The 26,508-nt window shown below is 36.3% G+C and overlaps 1 long non-coding RNA gene and 1 other non-coding gene across 2 annotated transcripts; one reads left to right on the top strand and one right to left on the bottom strand.

The window, feature by feature from the left end:
- LOC123385958 lies at nt 1-26,508 on the bottom strand. The gene is made up of 4 exons (XR_006599271.1): nt 26,138-26,508; nt 24,937-24,994; nt 20,382-20,495; nt 1-167 (listed from the first exon to the last, which is right to left on the bottom strand). It is a non-coding gene; the product is annotated as an uncharacterized LOC123385958 (long non-coding RNA).
- LOC111561080 lies at nt 23,967-24,069 on the top strand. Its single transcript, XR_002743443.1, has one exon. It is a non-coding gene; the product is annotated as a U6 spliceosomal RNA (small nuclear RNA).

Raw genomic sequence — 26,508 nt, forward strand, 5'->3', positions numbered from 1 at the left:
CTCTCTCTGTCTCTCTCTCTCCGTCTCTCTCCCTCTCCCTCCCCTTCTCCCTCCCTCTTTTTAGAGGAAGGGCATAATAAAAATAGGAAAAAGAAAACTAGAATAGTAAACTTGCCTTTTACTTGGTAGTTTTTCACTCTGTTCGCTCCTGTTGAATACACTGTACCCTTAAGGAAAATAAAATGTTGGTCCACCATCTGAGAAACTTATTTTCCTGAGTAGTTCTGAAAATGACCCATATGCCCCCTCTTGAGCCCCATTATGACACTGCAAATCTTGTGAGACTGTAGTTAGCAGAAGACTCTGAGGCCATAGAATATTAATTCATGAATAAGCACAACAAGATGCCCAGGAATCAAAATAATTGATTTTTACTCTCACTGACTTTACTCTCCTGACAGTATCGTTTGATCAAGTACATGAAACATGATTCATTTAATCACCTTCATATAAGGGATTCGAGTTTACATTTCTTCATTAGATTTAAAAAATTATTCTGTGTAACAATAGATTTTACTCTGCCTAAGGAATCAACCACTAATTAGTCTTTTTCCTCATGATATATAAATACCTTATTTTTTTAAATCAATGCTCAAAATATTTTTAAAACTAATTATATTGAGGTTCTTTTATAATGTTTTTATTAAAAATATTTTCATTTGAATTCCATTTTTCCTTGAAGGCATTGGCTTTAATTGATCTCATTTTAATAGTTTCTCACATGATGCATGTCACTGGTTTATATTAACATTCTGTCATCAACTAAATAAATAGCTTCTCCTTGGTATAGTTAGTTTCTCTGTGGTAAAGATCACATTTACTAATGCCTTTTTCAGAATTTAGAATCAGGGTTTTTTTTTTTAACTCAAATGTAAGAAAAGCAAATAGCAATTTATGGCAAATTTATCAACAGTTCACAATATTACCAAAAAAAATCAATGATAAGAGAATTTATTATTTCCTAGACTTGGTTATATGTTCATCAAGTGACCTGGATGAAAATTCTGGATATTCACCACCAGTTTTCATTATTTTCATTATTCAAAGGACAGATGTTTCTACATTGTCATTAGGAAGAAGTCTGTGGTCCATTAGTACCTCCACAAACTCCACCAATGGAGAAGATGATATACTAGAACAATGACATACAAAATAGTTAAAAATATTTTAGACTCTGAAACATCTCTTAAAACTTCTTTAAAAAGTAGAGTAAGAGCCCTAATAGAATTTTACCTCCATTAATAAGCCAGTATGTACCCCTTCTCTCTCTGTCTAGATAGAATAAGCATTATCCTTATTTATGTATAAAAAGTATTTTACTAAAGTGTTAGCAGTCTGGGGTGCCTGAGTGGCTCGATCAGTTGAGCATCTGACTTTGGCTCAGTTCATGATCTCATGGTTTGTGAGTTCAAGCCCCATGTCAGGGTCTGTGCCTACAGCTTGGAGCCTGGAGACTGCTTTGGATTCTGTGTCTCCCTCTCTCTCTGTCCCTCCTCCACTTGCTCTATCCCTGTCTCTCTCAAAAAAAAAATAAACATTAAAAAATTAAAAATAAATAAATAAAGTATAAGGAATCTGTCCAGGAAGACAATTTACAGGTGTACTGCTTAGTCACAGGCTTCAGTTTAGTCTCACTTGGACAAATATAGCTGGTCATTTTTAACTTCTTTGCTACATGCTAGCAAGACAGTTCATTCCATTACCGAACACAGGATATAGGGGGCGTATTACAGAGAAGGTTCTCTATAAACCTTGTGATATGACAGTGAACAAGACAGAGTCTATGTCTTCATGTAGCATTTGTCTTTGCATGTAGCATTTCTTAAAGAGAAGAAAATATTCTCCGAAAGCACCTAATACTCTAAACTTCTCATGTCCCGATTCTGCTTTTTCTGGATCCAGGTCATCTCCCATTAACTACTGTTTGTTATTTTTCCTTTAAAGATTAGCGAGGTCTCTCAACCTCAGTTACTTCATTTTTCTCCTATTATACCTGTCATCATACACACTGCACCTACCTATTTGTTTGTTCATATTTTCAGCTTCCAAGCTAACTTTGAGGTCAAACTAGGGGTTTAAGCTAGCTACTAATGTCATTTAGGTATCAACTTCAATGTGTTTTTTTTTTCTTTACCTTTCTTGCCTAAATTAGGTGTTTCCCCCTCCCCCTTATATTTTTAATGCCACAGGACTTAAAACATTTTTTACGCCATGTGTTTACAATGCTGGTATTCCAAACAACACTATAAGCTCTCTGAAATAAGCATGTTTTTGTATATAACAAAATAAACATAATGACAATACACATAAAATATGAAAGGTGGAGTTTCTTCCATATGCCACCTAAAATCATGAGTCTTATGATTGGCCAATTAAAAAATTGAAAGCCTGATAACCCAAAACTAGGAATGCAAGAGGGTATTGTTTGTGAGTGGTTCAGGGATTGGATGATTACATGTATATGGACTTGAATGAATAACAACCTCATACTGTTCCTCCTCTTGTGCAAAAATAAACAAACAGTAAAAAAAAGTCTCAACTCCTGAAAAACAAATTCCAACTTATTAGTTCTGTATGATAGAGCTAAAAAAGGAATAAGGACAAAAGTACTGTAATAGCTCTAATGTATGTAACAATTAAACTGACTAGTCATAGCATGCCCTCTCCCCACATATATGTTGTTAATGTCACTGATTCTTCATACTCAGTAAGGTATTTTCAAAAAAAAAATTGATTACTTACAGTTTGTAATCAGAGACAACAGTGGCTACCACTCTGCTAGGTGTCGCTGGGTTGACTTGTGCTTAGGATTCTGCCTGAGAATCACCAGCCACAGGGACTTTAGATGATACAGGATAAGGGGTGCCTGGGTGGCTCAGTCGGTTAAGCGTCCGACTACAGCTCAAGTCATGATCTCATGGTCCATGAGTTTGAGCCCCACATCGGGCTCTGTGCTGACAGCTCAGAGCCTGGAACTGCTTCGGATTCTGTGTCTTCCTCTCTCTTTGCCCCTCCTTCTGTGTGTGTGTGTGTGTGTGTGTGTGTGTGTGTGTGTGTGTGTGTGTGTCTTGTGTTATCTCTCTCTCTCAAAAAATAAATAATAAACACTAAAAATTTTTTTGAAGATGATAAAAGATAGTTTCTACTTAAAAATTACAGTCTTAGGGCATCTGGGTGGCTCAGAAATTGAGCAGCTGATTTGGGCTCAAGTCATGATCCCAGGGTCCTGGGATCGAGCTCTGTGTTGGGCTCGGCATGGAGTGTGGAGCCTGCTTAAGATTCGTTCTCTGTCCCTCCCTCTCCCTCTCTCTCTCAAATAAAATTTTAAAAATTACAGTCTTTTCTAAAATACTAAGACAAAAAAATATAACCTTGGTCCAAAGAGAATTTTTCAAAATTTATAAGTTTATTTCTCCCAGAGGATTTTACTACTTTTCCCATAGGATAATGATGACTATATCATAGAAAACCAAGTAGAAATAACTTCTGTTAGTATCATAAACTAGTTAATATTGAGTACTTTATATGGTAAGGACTAAAAAACAAGTTATTCTTGTAAGCATTGGATGAATTATTAATTTATATCATTGAAAAATAATCTCTAGTTTATAGTATAGAGATCTATATATATCAAGTTTTCTTAGTTACAATCTAATATTCCATGATCAGGACTAGCTACATAATTTGTGGAGTCAAATACAAAAGGAAAATGCTGGGCCCCTTGCTCAAAATTCTTAAAACTTTCAAGGCAGTGACAGTTGACCATTAAACCATTAAACTATGTAACTTTGCAGACTTCAAGCCCTGGCTATAATTTAGAGTTTTTATATCAACTACCTTATTATATACATATAATTACAGATAAAAATCCTTCATCTTCCAGAAGAGTAGACACAGCTGTCAACATTTGCACATGAAGAAACCATAGCCCAGAAAAGCACGATCTAGGCTAAAGCTTCCCAGGCAGTCAGCAAGAGTACTCAGGCAATAACTTATGTGTCCTAACTCCAGTCTCACTCTCTGTTTACTTTATCAGATTTCATCTCCAAATCGAACTCCAATTTCAACAAATAGCAAAGACATTTATGACCAATATACACCGCTTCACTTCAAAACATCACCTCTGGAGTCAATTCTAGGAATTTAATTGTATGAGACAAGCAACTGTTACTTTTGTGAATGATTTTTTTTTTTGCCCCATTCAGAGTCCAAAACATTGCAGGATTGGGGAAATGAGAAAACTCATAAAGCAGCAACTCTTTTCTACCCAGTGCAGCTGAAAGATGCAATTAATAAAAATGGAGAGACTCGGCAGCCTAGCAGCACCCAAAGTAATAACTCCTTTTATGAATATGAGACATAGGTCTCAGGGTATCTTGAGGTAGGTTTCTGCTCTATTGATCACATTGTCAGACAACACATTTCATATCACTGAACACGTCCTATTTCAGGAGACGTGAGAAAGGGACACTGGAGGAAACATAAATGTCAGAGGAAATAGGAATGTCTGTGAACCTCAGCACATGTTTCTTGGAGCAATAAAGGTGGTCTGGCTTGGGAAGCCAGTCCCAGGAGTGATCAGAAATTAGAAAAGCATCCATAGCTGGTGAAGTACTTGAACATATGCTAAGTATAGACAACATGGCACGAAAGTCCAAGCTATTGCAAGTATTCATTTCCTGGGAAGTACCAGGAAGCTATCAGTCTCTCGTTCTGCCTTTCATTTGGCATTTGGCAAATTCTTAGGTACCAGGTCATATACTTAGCCACACTGATTCCTATGATATAAGTCATTCTGTTCATTGTATGCAGGAATAAATTCAATGCAATTGTCAATGCATTGTCCTGTACCCTATCTCCACATTTTTTTTCTCCCATTAATCCTTTCAGCAAGTTAAAAGTCAAGATATTTCATCAGATATTTATTTAAAAAGGAAGGATCCTTGACACGACAACGAAATTCTTTTCAGTGATTGTCTTTTTAAACTGGTGAACAGAAAGTTCTGTGATTGTTACACTCTCATTCTAATGCCGCTAACCTAGCTCTCATTCTGTTTCTTCAATCCCCAGCTGGACCCTCCATCCTTTTAACATTTCCTTGTCATTCAGAGATACTATTGGTTTGACTAAGTCACTTCTAGTGAATCAGAAAATGTACTGAACACCTACTAGCTGCTTTATGTACATTATTTCTAGATGTTTATAAACCCTACCCATGAAAATGTCATTCACACTTCAAACGCTAAGTGGCATGGAGATGGATTTTGAACATTAAGATGTGAAGCAAGAAATGGATTTTGCAGCTGTGGGGGTTGAGGAAGACAACCTAAATTGGTGATACTCAATTTAGTGAAATTGAGTGAAATGGGTGAAATTGCAGGTGGGACTCTCCTTATGCGTGGGGATTTAGAGAGTGAAGCAAAGTTTCAAAGTTTCCTTTTTCCTTTTGAATTAAATTAGGCAAAACGTGTGGCCCCTCTGTAAAACACACTGTGAATACATCTATTACAGAACATTATATTATTGTTCAAATTGCTTTTCCTATCTCTCTCTCTATATTAGATTATATACCCTTTGAAGCAAAAACATATGCTAATTGTTCTCCTGTACCCAGAACTTACCACATTGTATGGAAAATCAAGTCCACAACAACAATTTTAATAATGTGTTACACTCTTGAATCATATTATGCATTGTATTAAATGTCTGGTGTTCGTAATGCTAGTTCATCTTCATAATCTAATGATTTCAGTATGTGTTAGTATTTCCATTTTAATGAAGGGAAAATGAGGGTTATAACCACACACACTGAATTTAGGGTTTGGGGTCCTAGACTAATCAACAACCACAAGCCCCAGTTGTTAAAGCCCCAGCTTAGCTTCCCTTCAATTTCAGCAGCAGCCATCTGAGTCCGGAGATGTAAACAGAGAAAAGACTCAGGCTCCTGTGACAGTCCCTAGAAACAATCTTTAGGATGAGATACACACCAGCAGGTCAAGTAGTATATACTTGGCCAGAGCAACAGCCTCTCTTGAATGTAGGAGCATGGCCACTATAGCAGCTGGCATCAGGGAGTTCTTCATCCTATTGAAAAAACAACTCACCCAAATCGTACGTTCTTAATATCCAGGTTTTATCTAACGTGTTTTCTCCTACATCCAAGAACAGAGAAGGTATAGATGTGCATGTGCTTCTTTGTGTCTTGTTTCCTTTAGATTGCTCCCATGTGTAGAGCCATAGCTGCGTCTGTTTTATGTCATCCCGAAGTCTTTTGGTTGTAAACAATTCTCTTTGAGTTACCGCTTGAGTAGAAGGGGACAAATCCACCAGTGGATGTATGACTTGTTTTATCGTATGTTCTTCTACAGTAACTAGTGTGTTATTTCCTCATTCTCTTTTTTATGCTTCAACCTGAAGAGGAGGGAAATTCTGCCTTTACCGCTACTTTCTGTCTCTACCCATTACTAACTACCTTCCCCCAAAGGAGGAGAAGCTGACGTGATTGGTCAGTGCTAAGTACTGAAGGTAACGTAAAATGCACCCAACCATTCGTGGTCTTCTGTTTCCAATTCTTTCTCCCAAATGCAGCATTCTGTCTTCTATATCTGGAAGTCCTGAGGTAGGCACAGGGTGGACACGGTCCACCAGCCTCTTCACACTTTCAGCTGCATCTTAGATTTGGGAGAAGTGGTGTATGTGAAACATACTTTTCATTCTTGTCCATGTGACTTATGGGATAAAAAGATTCAGAGTTGATTCCATAGACCCTCCAAAATGGAAAGGTATATATAGGACAGTATACTTTGGCTTGCAGCCTAATGTTTCCTGAAGAAAAAAAATGAAATCCAGAAAAGCCCTACCTTTGTTTGTATATGTTTGTCTGATAATAAATAATGTTGACCCTTTATTTTTCATTTAGCTATTTTGTTTTTGTTTTTGAGTGTTATCAACCTGAGAAAGGCGGGATGATGAACAATGGGATTTGGGTACCAAAGGCCACCTTGCATAATTAACATGTATGAATTTTTTTCCTCTACTTTACAATCCTCCAGAGATAGTTAGGGCAAAGAGGTATCCAGAAAAAGGGGAGGGAATTTGAGGAGACAGAAGGAAATCCTCAACTCAAATTTTGGACCATGATGTTTCCTGGGGCTCAGCCACCTACATTCCTTCCTTCCCTGGCTGGGTAGGGCAGATATTAGTAGTTGTTCAGCACTATTTATACTCTCTTTCCAGAGTCTTAGCTGGGCACATGGCCAATTCACAAAAGACTCTATTTTCTAGGAGGCTTTGTGACCAGATAACTAAGCAATCTTATGTGTGCCACTTCTGAAGCTTACTCATAAATGAGCAAGTCTGCTATCTCTTTGGCCCTTCTCCTCTTTTTCATTGGCTGGCATATAGGTCTGATGGCAGATGCAGGTGCCAAGCATCCAGAAATGAAGGTATATCTTGAAGATGGCAGACATTCCCTAGTGTTCATGGGCTTCTTATTTGTATTTACTTTTTAAATGTTTATTTATTTATTTTCAGAGAGAGAGATAGAGAGGGGCACAGAGAGAGAGCGAGGGAGAGAGAGAATCCCAAGAAGGCTCTGCACTGTCAGCTCAGAGACTGACGTGGGGCTCAGTCCCATGAACTCATGAGATCATGACCTGAGCCAAGATCAAGAGTCCGACACTTAACTGACCCAGCTACTCTGGCACCACTGGACTTCTCATTTTTAACTATCACATAAAAGAAAAGTAAGCTTCTCTAATGCTTAAGTTATTGTGCCTTGGGTATTTTGGTTACATTATTTTAGACCATGCTCCCAACTAATACAGGGAAAGGAGCTCCTCAGAAACCTGGTTTACTCTCTTTCCCTGTATTTCATTTCTCACAAGTCCCCGATTGCACAGATCCTTAGCTCATACCATAGTTTTCAAGATGTCTTTGGTCATGATACATTTGAGACCTAAAGTACAATTTTTTGTTTGTGATACAGAGAGATATGTATTCCTTACTTTTTACTGATGATCTTCTAAACTGATGATGCCTTCCTTTCATTTTGAAAACAAAGATAGTCACATTATTTTTAGTCCTCCCATTTTTAATCCTTACCAAAAATAAATGAAAACTTTTGGATATTTATGACTTTACCTTTGCAAATACAAGTACAGAATGATGGATGGTGCCTGACACTCATCCATTAACAATTTCTACATTTTCCCCCTTTGTAATGCCTGCCTTCACCAGCCTCTCCATAGTGAATGCATTTGCTCCCCTGGAACATTTTTCACTAAAAAACATAGCAAGCATCATAAAGAGCACCTCAAAGAAAAAAAACCCACAAAATAAATTTCCATACATTGCAGAATCTGTGGAAAGTAAGATGGTATGATTCAGAAAATCAAGGATTTCAAATTATAAAGACCTGAATTCAAATAGTTTGTTATCTATGAATATTGGTCAGGTATACCTCTTCAAACCTAAGTTTCTCATCTATGAAAGAGAATAGCAATAGTTGCCTTATGTGAATTAAATGAGATAATACATGTAATGTGTAGTTTGTAGAGTGAATAGCACATTGCTGACACATGTAGCCACTAACTCACTGTTAATTCTTCTTGTAGTTAATGTTTTGATTATTTTCTAAATTCATCTTCACAAGTAATTGACAGTCAGTGCATTTGGAAGCAGCGTCTGAAGCCAAGATGTTTGCCTGGTTTAGAGAGAGTGAATGTTTTGTCAAGCCATTGGGGCCTACTCCAAATTCACGAAAACAACACAAAATGCTTACTGAACTGTAGAACGCTAATTATGCACCCTATTTATAATAATCTTACAAAGTCTCATTACCTACAGCAGTCACAATGCATTCATCTCATTTCTGTTTAGGCTGGGAAAATTACAGGAAGGCCTTGTCATTCTTTTTGGAGTTTTCTGTATTTGGTGACATTTCCCCAGCTTGCTGCAAAACAGCAGCTGCAATTAATTACTTTTTGAATTGACTAGAGGACAGCTTGTAAGTTTTCTGCTGCCCTTTGTCAATTCTGGCACAATGAATTCTCTTTTAAAGTTGCATTTTACAACTTGCATTTCAAGCATTTCAAAGATTGCAGGGCCTGAATATAAAATGGAAAATGGGGGACCATTTTGTGTTTAGTATTTTTCCAGAAGATACAGCACTGTAATGTTAATAAATTAACTCTGGATCCTAATGTTTGCAATTAACAAATATTTTTATTTATTTGAAAATCTAAAACTTTGTAGAACTGTCCCAGTTGTTGAGATGACATGCTCTTAAGACTCTAAAAGGGTACTAAGGATCTCAACCAGTTTGGGATTGCCTATGCTGACATCGTCATTTTCCAAAGTTGGACTCATCTGAAAGTGAAATGCAATGAGCAAAGAAACTACTAGCCTGAAAGTTCTTGTCATTCCTATTTAGTTAATAATTGCAAATACTTCCACTGTGTTCATTTCATTTCAAATGAAATGTCTTGCATTTATTTTAAGTTTTCAGGTCATATGTAGACACATATCACAGAACCTTTTTTGTTACTGGAGTCCATCTCCATAAATTGACATTAAAACAAGGTGAGGGATCATAACCCCAATCAGATAAATGATTCCCTAGTTGATCATTTATAAGTGATTTCAGAAGGTATTTTTGAATATAGGCTTTATGTAGGAAATATGATGGTCTTCAAAGTCACTTTAAACAGAATGATCATGTTACATCTGTAAGAAGACTATATTTGAGATGAGGTCACTTTCTCAACTCTGTGCCCCTGCTCAGCACCTGCCCTGTATCTGCTCCACATAAATAGCAAACAATTCTCAGTTTCACAGATGATGGAAGCCAGGCCAATTCATAGTGACCTCTTTCAGAAGTTACTAGACATAAATATTTTGAAAATGTGAGGTTCAGAGAATACTGCCAGCTGAATCCACATTGAGAATAAGGAGGGCTTATCAAATAAAAAGATGTTGCAAATGTGAGAACCTGGTTTCCTACAAAAGAGTCAAATGTCAAAAGTAATTACATTTGCTTTTGTGCATTCAGTCAGCTGATTCTTTTTTTTTCAATAGTAGTAAAACAAGATGTTAGAGGATGACTTATTGTGTCTCAGATTGACTGAGTTGTCAATATGGTAGTTTATCACGGAGTCCAACAGAAGGGAGAGACAAACCCTCCATATGCCAATTTTCAAACAAAATGATCTAAAACCTGTTCACAGAATCTAATATCTTTTCATCTAGTTCATAAATATAATAAGGGACCAGAGTTTTGAGGAGACGTTTTTGTAAAAGAGATTGGTGAACACAGTTCTTTAGAGAAAGCTATGGCTTTGCCAAGATCTCACCACCCTCCTTCCAAGAGATGAGAAAGAAGGCATCACTTTCTAAATTCAATCTTAGGGGCCTTTAAGAGTATCAAAATATGATTTTCAAAACGTTAGCTGTCATACAAATAAACAGTCAATAATTTATGTAACTCATTAATGAGTAAACCAGCCTGGTGACGAAACAAGAAATGAAAAAATATATATATGTATATAGTTATTGAATATATATATTCAAGAAAATATATAAATGATATAACATAGCATATATTTAATATAACATATAATATACATATAAATATATTAAAATATACATATATATTCAATAAAGAGCAAATGCCAAATAAGATTTCAAAATTAGATAGAAAATTGTATACTGTCCTATAGGACAAAAAAATCATAACCAGAGAAAACAATTGTTTTCTTTTTTCTTTTTTTTTAATTTTTTTAACGTTTTTATTTATTTTTGAGACAGAGACAGAGCATGAACGGGCGAGGGTCAGAGAGAGAGAGGGAGACACAGAATCTGAAACAGGCTCCAGGCTCTGAGCGGTCAGCACAGAGCCTGACGTGGGGCTCGAACTCACGGACCGCGAGATCATGACCTGAGCCGAAGTCGGATCCTTAACCGACTGAGCCACCCAGGCGCCCCTCAATTGTTTTCTTTACTAAACAAATCATTTCCATCTCTACTGATCAAAAATAATTTGCTTCGATCTAGTAAATATCTAACTTTCCAGAGTCTGAGACTTAATTAATGGTAAATAGTAATTGAAAACTGTTATCTTTTTGTAGAGTAACAGATGACCTCTGGGCAGGTTAGCCAGACAATACTCTGAAACTAATTTGAAAGGGCACACAGTAATTGTTGCCCTATTTATAAGTTTTGGATTATATCCTTGATAAGGAAATCACTCAGAATATTTTGAGATATATTCCCTGAAATCCAAAAACAGAGAGCAGTACCTGACTCCTGCCTGAAGAAGCTAAAGTGAACTAAAGCTGGAGTCTAATCAGATTCCTAGAAATCTAGTAGGCAATAGCAGGGCAGACTAACATCTCTGGTGGTAGACTCACTTTAGTGCTTCTGCACTGAGATGGTCCTGAAACCCCAAGTGTCATAGGAGCATTCACAGGAATGTTCTCCAATGGGCAGGTCTGGGCCTTGTGGTTGAAAGAGTAAAAACAGAATCTTCTTGGTCCTGACCAATCAGGAGATTGGTCCTGACCAATCTTCTAGAGGGGCATAGAGACCTCAGGAAAAAGGCTGGGAGTATATTGCTGGATGCCCAGGGGTTGAGTTAGAGGTTGCAAGAGACCATCAGGGAGATAGATACATCTAGTTGATTATGACAGTTGCAGGAAAGAATGGCCAAGTAGGCAACCTTTGAAGTGCCAACAAAAGTACCCACAAGAGAAAGATCTACCTTTCATCATTAGCCAGGCCCACTCAGGATAATAACTAAAGCCATCTGCCAGGCCTATATTGCTAACAAGTAAAACAAGTAAGAACTGGCCTAAAGACTCACCTAACACACCTTGGAAGGAAAATAGAGAATATGAACATGAAAAAAGCAGATAATATAAGTACCTCACAACCCTTCCCAAGCAGCTTTCCGCTTGAAGTAAGTTAAATCAGAGGTGTGTGTGGGGGGGGGGTCTATTTTCAGAACACACACTCCACATATACTGCAGCTACTAAAATTTTGTTCTAAATTTTGTTCTAAAATTTTAAGTGAGCCGTATCATCTTTTTCCCTGTTTTATTGAGATATAATCGACATATAACATTGTATTTAGTTTAATGTATACAACATAATGATTTAATAGATTTACATATTTCAAAATGATTATCACACTAAGTTTAGTTAACCATCCAACATCGCACATAGTTACAAATTTTGTTTTCTTGTGACAAGAACTTTTAAAATCTACTCCCTTAGCAATTTTCAAATATGCAATATACATTTGGTATGGTAACTATAGTCATCGTGCTGTACATTTCATCCCCCAAATTAATCTATCTCATAACTGGGAGTCTGTACGTTTTGACCACCTTCACCCATGTCCCGCCCTCTACCCCCACCTGAAGTACATTAAGTTAGATCTGCCACTAAGTTTAGAATTTTAACACTTATGTGGGACTGGATACTGATTGTGGATACTGACTGGATCTTGAATTTCTGAATTATGACTTTTTATGACTAAAGTTGATGATTTTTGTTTGTTTTTAATCTGAATGGGTACAGAAAACCATTAGCCTGTCCCAGTTTTCACTGAGGGGCAGGGAGGGAATATATCTCTCTAAATAAAAATTGAAAGGGAGAATGAGAAATGTAAATAAAAATGTATTGTGGTTACAATCTACATTCCATGCTTTTTTGCTAGTAGTAGAAATTGCTTCCCTTATATGAAGAAACCAGAGAGTGGGACTTCCACACGTCCCAAGACCATTATCTACTTACCTCACCATGATCCCACATTGATACTTTGGGGTTTAAGAATCGAAAGTACAACTTCACCACCAATTTGATAGGGAAGAGCCACAAATAAGGAAATAAAAATTATAGTAAACGATACTTTGTTCCCCATTCCACTTTTAGCTGTCTGTGCTAAACTTTTTAGGTGTATGATATAAAGAAAAATGTATGCCATTCCAATAGGGAAGCATTTTTTGCTTTCCAATATGACATTAAATTGACAGCCTAGAAGATATGTGATATTCCTCATAGGTAAATTTTTACTTCTCTAGGTAAAAATAAAATTTATTCATTTGAACAAAATGTTTCTGGTGTGGCTTATTTTGGCTTGGATGTTTCATAGTATTGTAGCAAAATTGAGGATTTCAAATTAAATAGTTTTCAATTTAATTTTAATTTAATGCCACCTCTACCACGTTATTTTAATAATTTTATTCATTTATTTTGTATTTTAGTTATTATACAGTGCGATATTTGTTTCAGAAGTAGAATTCAATGATTTATCACTTATATGCAACACCTGGGGCTCATCACAAGTGCCTTAATACCCATCACCCACCTAGCCCATCTCTCACCCACCTTCCTCCATCAACCCTCAGTTTGTTCTCTATCATTAAGAGTCTTTTGTGGTTTGTTTCCCTTTCTTCTCTACCACTCCTTCCATATGTTCATCTGTTTTGTTTCTTTAATTCTACATATGAGTGAAATCATGCAATATTTGTCTTTCTCTAATTTATTTTGCTTAGCATAATACATTCTAGGTCTAACCACATCATTGCAAATGGCAAGCCTTCACTTTTGATGGCTGAGTAATATTCCATCACACACACACACACACACACACACACACACACACACACACACACAGAGCACATCTTCTTTATCCATTCATCAGTCAGTGGACATTTGGACCCTTTCCATAGTTTGGCTGTGGTTGATAATGCTGCTATAAATATTAGGGTGCACATACCCCTTCGAATCTGTATTTTTGTATTCTTTGAGTTTAATTACTGGATTATAGTGTAGTTCTATTTTTAGTTTTTAGTTTTAGTTTTTGGTTTTGTTTTGTTTTTCTAACTAATTCAAGTTAGTTAATATACAGCATAGTCTTGGCTTCAGGAATAGAACCCAGAGATTCATCTCCTCTACCACTTTTTAACTCTCTGATTTGAGCAAGATATTTAATTCTTCAGAGCCTCAGTTTTCTCATCAATAAAATAGAGATAATGGAATTTCTCACCATTCTGTGCTACAAATTGAGATTAGACAATGTACCAGTAATAGCCTGACAAGGAAAGAGAATTTCACTTTTTGAAAAAATAGGCTTGTAATCTTTAAGGCTAATTATGATGTATGTGATATGCTAAATAGTTTTTCCTTCTAAGTTTGATGTGGAGATTTTAGATTTGAACTTCAAATTCAAATGGCTTCCCATTAGGTCCACTCTGCTGAGCACTGCTCCAGGGACCACTAGAGGGTCATTGGTTTTCCTCAGAACTCTGAGCTGCTTGGCTGCAGCTAGAGACTCTTGGGTTCTAATGCCAGGCACGTTGATTGCTCTCCTGCTTCAGGTCATAATTCAAAGGGTAGAATTAGTTTTGAAAATCTCTAAGCAGTTTAAGTCCTGGGATAGAAATCTCAAAAGTCAGCTGGTTTGAATTCCCACGTTCTGGAGACAAAACCATGTGAGAGCTATGTATAAACCTAGATGCTAGCTTGCTGTGAAATTTTGAGAAAAAAATAAAGCTACTTTAGAAACAGGACTATGAAACCAATGAGTGCTGAAAAGTCTGATGTTCTTCTCAGAACTCCGTGGGAGAGAGGTAGTGGATGAGTGAAGCTCCAGAAACAGGGGGATGTCTTGGGTCTCCATGAACCCACCCCAGGAACAAGAAACAAGAACTAGCTCTGATGTTGTCAGAAAAAAAAAAATCTGATCACGAATCTGGAAATAGAGTCCAGCAAAAGATAATAATGAGATGTGAAGTCCAACTGATCAGCTGACAAAGGGCAAAAGAACCATTCTGACACACTCTGAGGACACAAAATTCAACAATACATCCAACTTTCTACAAACCTAAGGATCTGCATTAATGATATGTAGGAAGAAAAATCATATCTTCCCAGTGTGCATATGAAAACTTTGGTCAAGACACCAAGCAAGTGGGCTGCATTCACAATTATATAGCATTTTCCACCTGAGGATAAACTAAAGCATTTCTCCGTCAGCTCTATATCACATTGGATGAAAGTTGTTCCTGGGGTTATTAACTGTCTACATTCCAGATTGCAAATGCCTGCTTGATGATTACAGCAAAGGAGGAGAAGTTTCTCCTATAAAATGAAAGATCCCTGGAGACAAGGAACTTGCCATCACCATGAGATGAATGGCCAAAATCAGAAGTGAGGCTGTGAAAATATTATTTGGGGCACAGAAAGTATACAATACAGCCACAGCTAATGGTTTAATGGGATACTAGACATTGGACAAGGATAAATATTTTTTGACCAATGGTAATAAAGATTTAAAAAAATTAGCAGGTTCTATGAGTAAAAAAAAAAAACTAGTGGGAGGAAGATCTAATTTTGATGAAGAGAGTGAGGAAAAGACCTCTTCGAGAAACTGACCTATATTCCAGATCAAATTACAATGGTGGTAGAGGACCTTTAAGGGGTCTACCAGTTCATAAGCTACGTGAGAGAACAGGATGAGCAAGGGCACCCATTTTCAGCTACAATACAAAATAGAATGTAGTAAATAGTGTCTGGGAATATTGAAGGAGGTTCCTGACAAAATTAGCCCCCTCAATGTCTGCCATTGTGTCTAGATTTCTAGTATTATTCCATTCCCCCCTGTCTTGCATTACATTCCAGAAAATGTATTTTTAAAACCCAGTAGAACTACAGTTGATTTGTACAGTTCCTCTATATAGTGGGATGTTAGTTCTCATAATTTTCTCTGTCACCATTCCTGGAGATAAGAAAGATATTAACAGGCTATCCTACTTCATAACAAGAAATAAACCAATGTCTTCTTCCCAGAAAACTGGATTTCTTCCATTTATTCCCAACAAACTCATACATGTTTGTTTTTGCCAAGAACCACAACAAATTTTAAATTGTTTCACTTTTGGAAAGATCCAATATATGGTTTTCCAAAGATATTTTCCTCTATTATTTGAAATATGTTTTCAGTTCATTTGTACTCAACTCAAACTGTTGCTTAATAAAAGCCATTTGATGTCCAAGCCAAATTTTGAAGATTATTGCATCTTTCCCCAAAAACCTTTTAAGAGGAAATTATGTTCTGTCAGCAAGAAATAGAACTGGACTAATGGTTAATTTTGTTCCACCATAAATCAGAGGCTGGCATTTGAAGGGGTTAAAAAAGAATAACACTAAACTAACTGCCCTTGATCAGTAGGCACAGGAAACTGGCAAACTATTAAACTCAAAACAAATGGAAAAGATCCTTCACTAGTGAAAGAAGATGTGATTCCAGGGAAGCCAAAACCTTGGTTTTAGATAAACGTATTAGAGACTGAATTCAGTTTACAAGTTTAGTCTAAAAAACAAAAACAAAAACAAAAACAAAACAGGTGAAAGAATTCAGTTCCAGCCAACTGACTTGCTTCTTCTGCCCTGAGGAAGACCAGATGGATGGAGCAGTCTGGAGGTGCTTCTCTAGCTAAGGAGAGAATAGACCTTGAAATACTTCACTTATTCAACCCTGTCATTATTTTACCTACTACTCGGCATAGAACGGCACAACACGGATAATAAAGTATTATGTTCCCAAAGGCAGCTTCTTGAAAGGCTAGCTTGGCAGCTGTGCATTTCACCTGGAAACTTCAACATTACAACAAATGGAGTCTGGCATGTAACTGGGAGAGGCCCCTAATTTATTAACATCAAGAGACAAGTTTTAAAGGGACAGTTTTTCTTTCTGTGCATAATAGTTTAGCAAAGGTCAGAATCATTTGCAATGCCCAAAATGTGCAAGTAAATAACTTTGATTACACAGTAATGTAAGGCAAGGAATGTTCTTCCTCACATTGATTTGATGAGCCTAAGAAAATCCAACTTGTAGGACATCACAAAACTGTACATTTTTCCTTTCAGTGGCATTCTGTCTGAGGGTCTCAGTTTATCTCTTTCTCTCCCTGTCCCCAAACATTTTCCTAGGTATCTCAATGATGATAAGCCACTGATGCTGAAAATATAGAGGTGTCCTCTGAGATTATGTTACCCAGGGCTATTTGTTAATAGCTATTATTAATATTTAAGCTACCTCAGTAATAATTTTTGCCAATGTATAAGCCTAAGGAAAGGTTTGTTATTTAAGGTTTAGATTTATAGCTTCAACTTCCATGTTTTCTAAAAAAAAAAAACTATATAGAGAAATAAACCTTTAATTAAGGTGAAAGTCTAATGAATATGAGAAACTATCTTAATTGTGAATAGATTTATTGGATTTAGCTTTACTGGGCTTACAAAGCACAGACCTCTGGGGATGGGACATCACTGAAATTATCTTTGACACCTAAAGAGAAACAGCTTGGTCAGGATTTAGTGATCGAGAACAAGCACAAATTTCTGGAGTTCAAGCCACATCAATACTATTTTTATGGTGTTAAGCCAGGGCACATCTTAGGCTTGCATTGTATAAAGAATACTATTTCTGGATCTTCAAGGATTCTGAAGGGGCTCCAGATTAGCTTAAAGGGAATCCACTGACTCCTTAATTTCTCCTAATCCCCAGTCCATTTTTTTCTAAAGTCTTATCATGCATTATTTCAATAACATTCTTGGCCATACCATAAATTCCTTTGCTTTTGTGTCTTTTCATCACAACTCATGAGCAAATCCTCATGTCTCATGCAGCCCACTTTCTGTTTTCTCTCTGTCATTGCCCAGGTGAGCCAAGTGCCCCACAATGCTCCTTTTGGGATTATTATAAATTGAGTTCACTAGCTTTAAAGGAGCCATCAAAACTGTTTACCAGTCCTACTTGACTCTCTGGCCCTCTGCTGTCTCAATTCCCCATTATCTTGTTGCTGAGGTCCAGATAAACACACACACACACACACACACACACACACACACACACACATTTTTATGAGTCATCGGTAGAAAGAAAGAAATAATAAGCTTTCTACATTTGCTGGAAGAATTAAATGAATTGTTATAGGAAGCTCTTAAAATATTGCCTGGTGAACAAGGGCTACATATCATTATTATTGTTATTATTGTGATGATTATTATATACAGTTGCCTAATCTACATTTCTATTTGAAGGCAGCTTAAATTCAACATACCAGGGCTGAATTTATGACCTTCTCAAACAAACATTTTAGGAGCACCTAGTTCAATGAATTGAACTGCCATTCATCCAATTTTACAAGCCAACGCCAAGGAGACATTCTTGACACTTCTTTTCTCTCTCACCAGTCCTCATGCTGATATCCAATCTATTAAGCAGCCAACAGTGTGGCAGGCACAGTGTGTTGTAGGAAGCACTAAACGGTTTCTTTCCCTCTCTTTCCTGTATTCTAGCTGCATTTTCCTCCTTCCATGTTCTTACACACGCAAAGCTTTTGCCGATACTGCATCTTCCGTCCATTATACTCCTATTCTACCTGCTCAGGTCTAATCTTGCTTTTTCACTTCTTAACTTTTTCACTTCCTCTCTTCACTTTCACTGGGATATAATCTTTGTTCTCTCCACAGGCCAGGTAGCTTTCTTCTGTCTTCTCTTAGAATTGTTTTTTTGTTTTTTCATAAGACTACAATCAGTTTTAACTAAGCATCCTTGGGGCTGATAATGTGATTAGTTATCCTCTATCTAGAATACAAGATCCACAAGATGCAGAAACCACATCTGGTTTTGCTGGCCATTATATCCGCATAGCTTAGTACAGTTCCCAGGGCCCAGCTGAAGATAAAAATGTATTTTCCAGAAAATGAGAGAGGCACTATTTCCAAAAAGAAAATGGAAATCCTTTAAGACAACAAAAGAACCAGTAAACAAATGAGATATAGAACAGAAAAAAAGGTAGAGAAAATCACTGAATCCAAAGTCAGTTCTTTAAAGAGATCAACAAAATTGGAGCATTTTTAGCTAGACTGACCAGGAGAAGGAGAGAAGATGGATATACTAGAAGATATACTAACATTACAAATGAAAGAGAAGACATTATTGCCAATCTTACAGAAATAAAAAGTATTATAAGACAATACTTATATTTTATGACAAGTTAGATTATGTAGGTAAAATTTATTAAATTCTAGGGAAAAAAAGCAAGTTACTGAAATAGATTTAGAAAGATTAGAAAATTGAACCATATATCATAAGTAAAAATTTGATTTACTAATTTAGAAAACTTCCCACTAAAGCATCTAAGCCCAGAAGTGCTTCATGAATTCTAGCAAACATTTAAAGGAGAATGAATACAAATCTTTCAAAAACCCTTGCAAAGTATAGAAAAGAAGGGATTACTTCTGAGCTCATTATATGAGACCACAATTATGATATCAACCAAATAAAGACAATTGATAAGGGAGGAAAACCTACAGAACAATATCCTTAGATTCAAAAATCTTCAATAAAATACTAGCAGTGATTCTAGAAACATAAAAGGAATTACTCAGAGTCAATTATATATCATGATGTGAAAGAATGAATTTGGACCTCCATCTCACACCACATAAAGTGTGTGTGTGTGTGTGTGTGTGTGTGTGTGTGTGTGTGTGTGTGAGAGAGAGAGAGAGAGAGAGAGAGAGAGAGAGAGAGAGATTGTGTGTGTGTGTGTGTGTGTGTGTGTGTGTGTGTGTGTGTGTATTTCAAGCCACATATGTAATTTCAAATGTTTTAGTAGTCACTTTGAGAAGTTTTTACTTTAAAAAGCGTGTGATGGGAAAAATTTGAATGCTACCCTTCTTTTTTAAAAATGTTTGTTTATTCATTTATTTTGAGGGAGAGAGAGTGAGAGAGCAAGCAGGGGAGGGGCAGAGAGAGGGAGAGAAAGAGAGAATCCCAAGCAGGCTCTGCATTGTCAGCACAGAGCACAAAAAGGGACTCAATCTCACGAACCTGAACTGAAAGCATGAGTCATACACTTAACCAACTGAGCCACCCAAGTGCCCCTGAATGCTTCCTTCTAAGACAAGGAAACTAGCAAGAATTTCTGCTTTAGCTATTATTTCTATTCAAGATAGTGAAGTTCTAGCCAGCACAAGATAAGAGATAGGAATTAAACTAACCAGGTTTTTCTTTAATCACATATGGCATAATTGTCTATGGAGAAAATCTCACGGAATCTACAAGAAAGCTTCTAGAACCCCTGAGTTTAGGAAAATTTTAGAATACAACATAAATATAAATGATCAATTTTATTTCTAGATACTAGTAACAAACAATTGGGTACTGAAATAAAAATACCACTTAAAATAATAGCAAAAATATGAAAAATTAGGAATAAATCTGATAGAGTATGTGCAAGACATGTTCACTGTAAACTACAAAACATTTATGAATGGAATTAAAGATCTAAACAAATTGGGAAACATACCACATTAATTCTTGGAAGTCTTGGTATTGTTAATGTGTCAGTTCTTCCACATTAATTCATAGAGTCGATACGATGAAGTCAATATCCTACCAGGTACTTTATGAAAACTGGCAACTTTAAAAATAAAGAGCAGATTTGGAGCACTTATACTACTTATTGTATAAGTATATTATCAAGACAATATGATGTTGCATAAAGGTAGACAGACAAGCAGAGCAATGTAATAGAATAGAAAAAATCCAATAATTGTATGTATATATTCAGGTAAATTTCCACCAAGACTCATAGGCAATTCAATGGAGAAAGAATAGTTGTTTCAATAAATTACAATGGAATAATTAGATGTCCAAATATAGAAAATTTAACTCGAATCCATTTCTTATACTATATACAAAAATGAGCTAAAAATGAATCATAGACCTAAATGCAAAAAGAAAACTATAAAATGTGTGGAAGTAAAACATAGGAGAAAATCTTTGTGACCTTGCATTATTAGACAAAGATTTTTTACATGCAATAAATTTGCAGCCAATAGCAAATTTAATAAATTGGATTCATCGAAATTAAGAACTTAGGCTTTTTGAAAGGAAGAGAGTGAAAATACAAGTCACAGACTAGGAGAATATTTCCTTATCATTCATTTGATGAAGGACATGTAGATAATATATATTCACAAGCTGAATAACTCTCAAAACTCAGTAGGATTACACAAAAATATATTATAATAGTGTAATAAATTGGACAAAAATTTAAAAGATGCTTCAGAAAAGAGATATACAGACATATACAGACTGTAAATAAGTACATGAAAAATATTCACCATAATCAGTCCTTAGAGGGATACAAATTAAGACCAAAATTTGATACTAACACATATTATTAGACTATCTAAAATTAAAAAGACATACCATATTAAGTACTGGAGAGGATGTCTCATACAACTCAATATCTCATACACTGATAGGAGTATAAAATGATACGATCACTTTAGAACTAGTTCAACAGCTTTTTAAAAAGCTGAGTATACATCTAGTATATGACCTAACCATTCCACTCCTAGGTATTTATCCAAAAGAAATGAAAGCATATGTCCACAAATGATTGGAACTCAAAATTTCATAGCAACTTGATTTGTAATCACCAAAAATTGAAAGAATCCAAATGGCCATCATTATGTGAATGGATAAGGAAATTGTGGTATATTCATAAAATGGGATAATATCCTTCAATAAAAAGGAATAAGCTATTGCTACATGGAAGCACATGGATGTATTTCCAAATAATTATTCTGAATGAAGAAGCCTGAGGAAGAGTGTCTGCTGTATGGTTCCATTTGCATGAATTCTAGGAAATCCAAACTCTGTAGTGAAAGAAAGCAAATAAGTATTTGCCTCAAGATGAGTGTAGGCATAAGCAGTGGGAGGGAGGCATCAAAGGGGACATTAGGAAATTATTTGGGATACTTGTTACTTTGATGGTGGCAATGGTTTCACAGGGGCATGCATATGTAAAAAGTTACCAAATTGCACCCTTTAAACATGTTAAGTTAATTGAGTATCAAATAAACCTGAACAAAGGTGTTTAAAACCTATCATGGAGGCTCTACTAGAAGTTTGTACTGGCCATGGTAGTGTCAGGCAGAATTGTCATTTCTACTCGTGTATCTGTAGATTTCAAGGAGGACTAAAAACTTGCCTTGATTAAGGTCACTTGTTCCTTGCCCGAATTTCAGGGTTTGTTCTGATAGCTGTTGTTATTGATATCATTTTAATTATATAATTGGTCAAATCATTTTCATTGCCAGTAAATTATGAAAGCCTGAGGTGGGGCTTGAACTCACGAACTTGTGAGATCATGACCTGACCCAAAACCAGGAGTCAGATCCTAACCGACTGAGCCACCCAGGCACCCCATATTTTACTGGAAATGTTAATACAATTGCTTTTTAGGCTGTGGCTGTCTCCAATAACCTGCATGTGTATTTTTGCCCTCTTATGTAGACCTTGTATCTGTTTTAAAAAGAACATTGTTTAGAACATTTTTCCATAGAATTTTTTGCAGGAAATGCTTTAAACCATGTTACACCCCAGAGTAATATGCCATATTCTCAAAAGTTACAGTGCCTCTCTGGTTCTCAGTCTAGAGTGGAGGATGGGGAAGGAGTAGATTTACTCTAGATATGATAAGTGAATATATATATTCATATATATAATATATATATACTGAAATATTAAGTTATTGTAATCAAAAGGAAGAATTATTGGTGTCATTTTCTTCATATTGTTTATCTTCTAATTTTCTTAAAATAAACATAGTATTCTGTTTTAATAACAAAAAAATTAAAGAAACAAGTTGGAAAAACCAGAATCAATTTTTTCACCTTTCAAACTGATGAAGCTAAAATTATCCAAAGAAAGTATAAAACTTTCTAAATTGAAAAAAAAAAAGAAAAGGACATTATTGAAATGTAAGACTCACGAAATCAATGATGAGACCTTATTTTCAGTACAAACTATATTTTGTTACAATCCATCTATTCAGTATCAGAAATTTGTGTTATATATAAAGGCTACAAAAATTAGTAAAACACCACTGCTGCCTTCAAAATAATAGCCCAATGGAGGAGATGGACACATATATAAGTATAGAAGCTTCTCTACTGCATACACATTAAGTTCAGAAAATTTCTCCTCAAACTCAATTGTTTGATTAACCTAAGGGCTATAGATAAAAACACTAATACCATTTGTTGGTGGTAGTCACACTTGACTGGCTTTTAACTTAAATGTTGTCTCCCCCCCACCTTGTTGTAAAGGGGGCTCTATTTATTTATTTATTTTGAGAGACAGAGAGAGAGACAGAGAGAGAGAGAGAATGCACACTCACGAGCAGGGGAAGGGCAAAGAGAGGGAGAGAGAGAATCCCAAGCAGGTCCCATGCTCAGCATGGAGCCCCATGCAGGGCTTGATCTAACTGTGAGATCATGACCTGAGCCGATATCAAGTGTTAAGTGCTCTATCGACCTAGCCACCCAGGTGTCCTCCCCCTTTTTAAATAAAAATTCACAAGTATAAGCAATGTTGTGTATATAGTGGTGGTGCTCCTTCAACATGTAATATGGTAGAGAGAGTGTACTAAATGCCAAGAAGACACAAAAACAAGAAAGGGAGGGTATTGAAGACCATCAGATATCTTTTTGGGAATCAAAAAGCTAGCACATAACATTAATGAGTGGACAACGAAATCTTATAGAAAGATTATAACTTTATCTTTTTGGGAACTTAAATTCTCAGTTTTGTACTTCTTAGGATCAGTGCCTTTATTCAGCAGTGGTAAACAGAGATGTAGTAGGTAGATGGTCAGACTGAATGTCCACTATTGTAGGACTGTCCAAGAAATTTCTAATATTGCCAATTTAGACTTTTTAGATTTGTTGTTTTTGCAAATTTCTCCTCTGTAATTAATTTAGGTGAGACAAGTACACACACACACAACTGATTCTCATTATTTGTGGATTCCGTATTGTAAATTTGCCTACTTGCTAGAATTTATCTGTAACACTAAAGCCAATACTTGTGAAGTTTTATGCTTGCTTCGGTGGCACATACACTAATTCTGGAATGATACAGAGATTAGTGTGCCCCTGCACAAGGATGACACACAGATTCGTGAAGTGTTCCATAAAAAGAAAATATCTGCAGGGTTTTCAATCATTCACAGACAATGCACAAAATGAAAAATTGGAATCATCTGATGCACATTTCCAGTTGAAGTCAAATAAGGCCACACTCTGTCTTTTTGTTTCAGCTCTGATATCGTAAACAAGTGTCTTTTTCATGGTTCATTAAGTGTCACGTTGTTTTGGTATTTTTGTGCTTTCTGTAGATTTCACTGTTTAAAATGACCCCCAAGTATAGTGCTCAAGTGCTGTCTAGTGTTACTAAGTGCAAGAAAGCTGTGATGCGCCTAAGAGAGAAATACATGTGTTAGATAACCTTCATTCAAACATAAGTTCCAGTGTTGTTGGTCCCGAGTTTAATGTTAATGAGTTGGCAATATATATTAAATAAGGTATCTTTAAACAGAAATACACATAAAGCAAAGCTTTGTATTGATCAGTTGATGAGAATGTTGTGACAAGAGGCTTGCAGGAACCTAACTCTGTATTTCCCCCGGGAGCAATGATTCAGTGTTTGCTAACTCAGTGTTTGCAACAATTCAATAGAATGGAACTAATGAGAATGAGACTCCTCTGTATGTGTGTATATATGCACACACATATAGTTTATTTTAAACAAGCATATGTATACATGTATGCATAAGTGTACATGCAAATACACATGTTGACTAATCAATTGACTAATACTAACCATGAAGATTAACCTTAGTCTTCCAATCTCTGAACCGGGTTACGTGCTATATGCTGTAAATTGTGTTTATGTGTTTATGAGAGACAACAGAACTTCTCTGAAATTAGAGTTTTTCCAGAAAATCTGGCCCTCATGACCACTGTTCAGTGACACCAATTCTGAGTGGAGGATCAGTGAGCACTTACTAGAGGAAGGCTGTTTGCTTCAGCTCCAGCATTCAAGCCAAAGAATATTTCTCAGTACCTGAGCAAAGGGAATTAGAAAAAGAGGAAGAAGGACAACCAAGAAAAAATTAATTAATTAATCGATTAAAACCTCTGAGTCCTATTAAATCCCCCTGACCCCAAATCAGGATATTTTTACATCCTTCTCATTATTTTTAGTATTTGTTACTGCCCTTATGGGCCTCAGCTTTCCATCTGCCAGATGAATTTAATTGAATTCCTTGGGCTAAAAAGCAAAAATCAAGAAAGATTTCAAAGATAGGGAGATAGATATATGCTCTTGAATCAAATGAAAGGGGAGCCTAGAAAGAATGAGAAATGAAATACAGGCAAGAAACATGTAGTTCAGATTTGGGTACAAAAAAAAACTAGAAAAGGCAATTTTGAAAACTGCACGTCAGGTATGTGGTTTCACTTCTATTCAGAGGAAGGTGGTAACCAAATTTGGATTTTTCTTTTGACTGGACCTTACTTTTCCAGTGCCATCTTCCAGAAACAACTACCTCTTTGTGAATGGATGTGTAAGTAATGACACAAAATGATGAATCTTAGAAGCATCAAGTTCAGTATGGAAATCGCATGCGTATTTTTTACAGTGGTCTCTGAGTGGTCTCTAATTCTTTATCTAATTAATGAAAACTTCACCCTGTTCCAGTGCTCTACTAACGATATTAGCTGAGTTTTTAAGTGTAAACAATGACTGCCAGAAAAATGTTTGAAATTTATCCCCCACCTCTTCAGAGACTGGGAAAAACCATCTGTCTTCTTTAAATCTATGTTTGGAGATTTGATTTTAATTTCAACTGCCAAGAGCATTGGCGAAATTGCAATCCTGCGACCATTATCAACTGACCGAGAACATAAGTGCACTCAGTATGCGTATATACTACTGGTCCCATGACAATCTCTTCATGATAACAGGGGTGTCCCTGCCTTTGCAGACCTAAGAGGACCCATGACAAATGATTTGCACCAAGAGACTGACAGCTCATCGTCTCCCTCCTCTCCCCATAACATGCTTTCTTTCATTCCTCTTATTCCCTCTTTTGTAGCAACAAAACTTATCCAATATTTGAGGCTCTTTTAAAACTAATGATCTTAGACTCTGGGTATATGAAAGATGATGATACAGAGAATGAGAGCCAGCTGTTTCTCATCTCACCTGAAGATAGATCTTGGGCTGCTGCCACTCATTCCAGAAGGATTGAATGAATGCTTCTTGATCACAAAGACGGCGTGATGATGATGATGACCAAACAGCATCAGGCATAGGGAAGACCTGGGCCGCAATCTAAGGCAACTCACTTTGATAAAAGGAATGTCCTGACATAGAAAATTATGAATTTAGTTGCCAATTCAAATCTACTCCGCATTTAACAAGAATTTGCTAACCATCCATTATGACGCCGGTGCTATGTTTGAACCCAAGGAATGTATACAATTAGAGGCTCAGAACCTGTCTCTGTCAAGTTGATTTACAACTTATTTTAAAACAAGGGCTTTCTGGGGCGCCTGGGTGGCTCAGTTGGTTAA

The sequence above is a fragment of the Felis catus genome, chromosome B3, assembly GCF_018350175.1.
Source record: "Felis catus isolate Fca126 chromosome B3, F.catus_Fca126_mat1.0, whole genome shotgun sequence".
NCBI lineage: Eukaryota > Metazoa > Chordata > Mammalia > Carnivora > Felidae > Felis > Felis catus.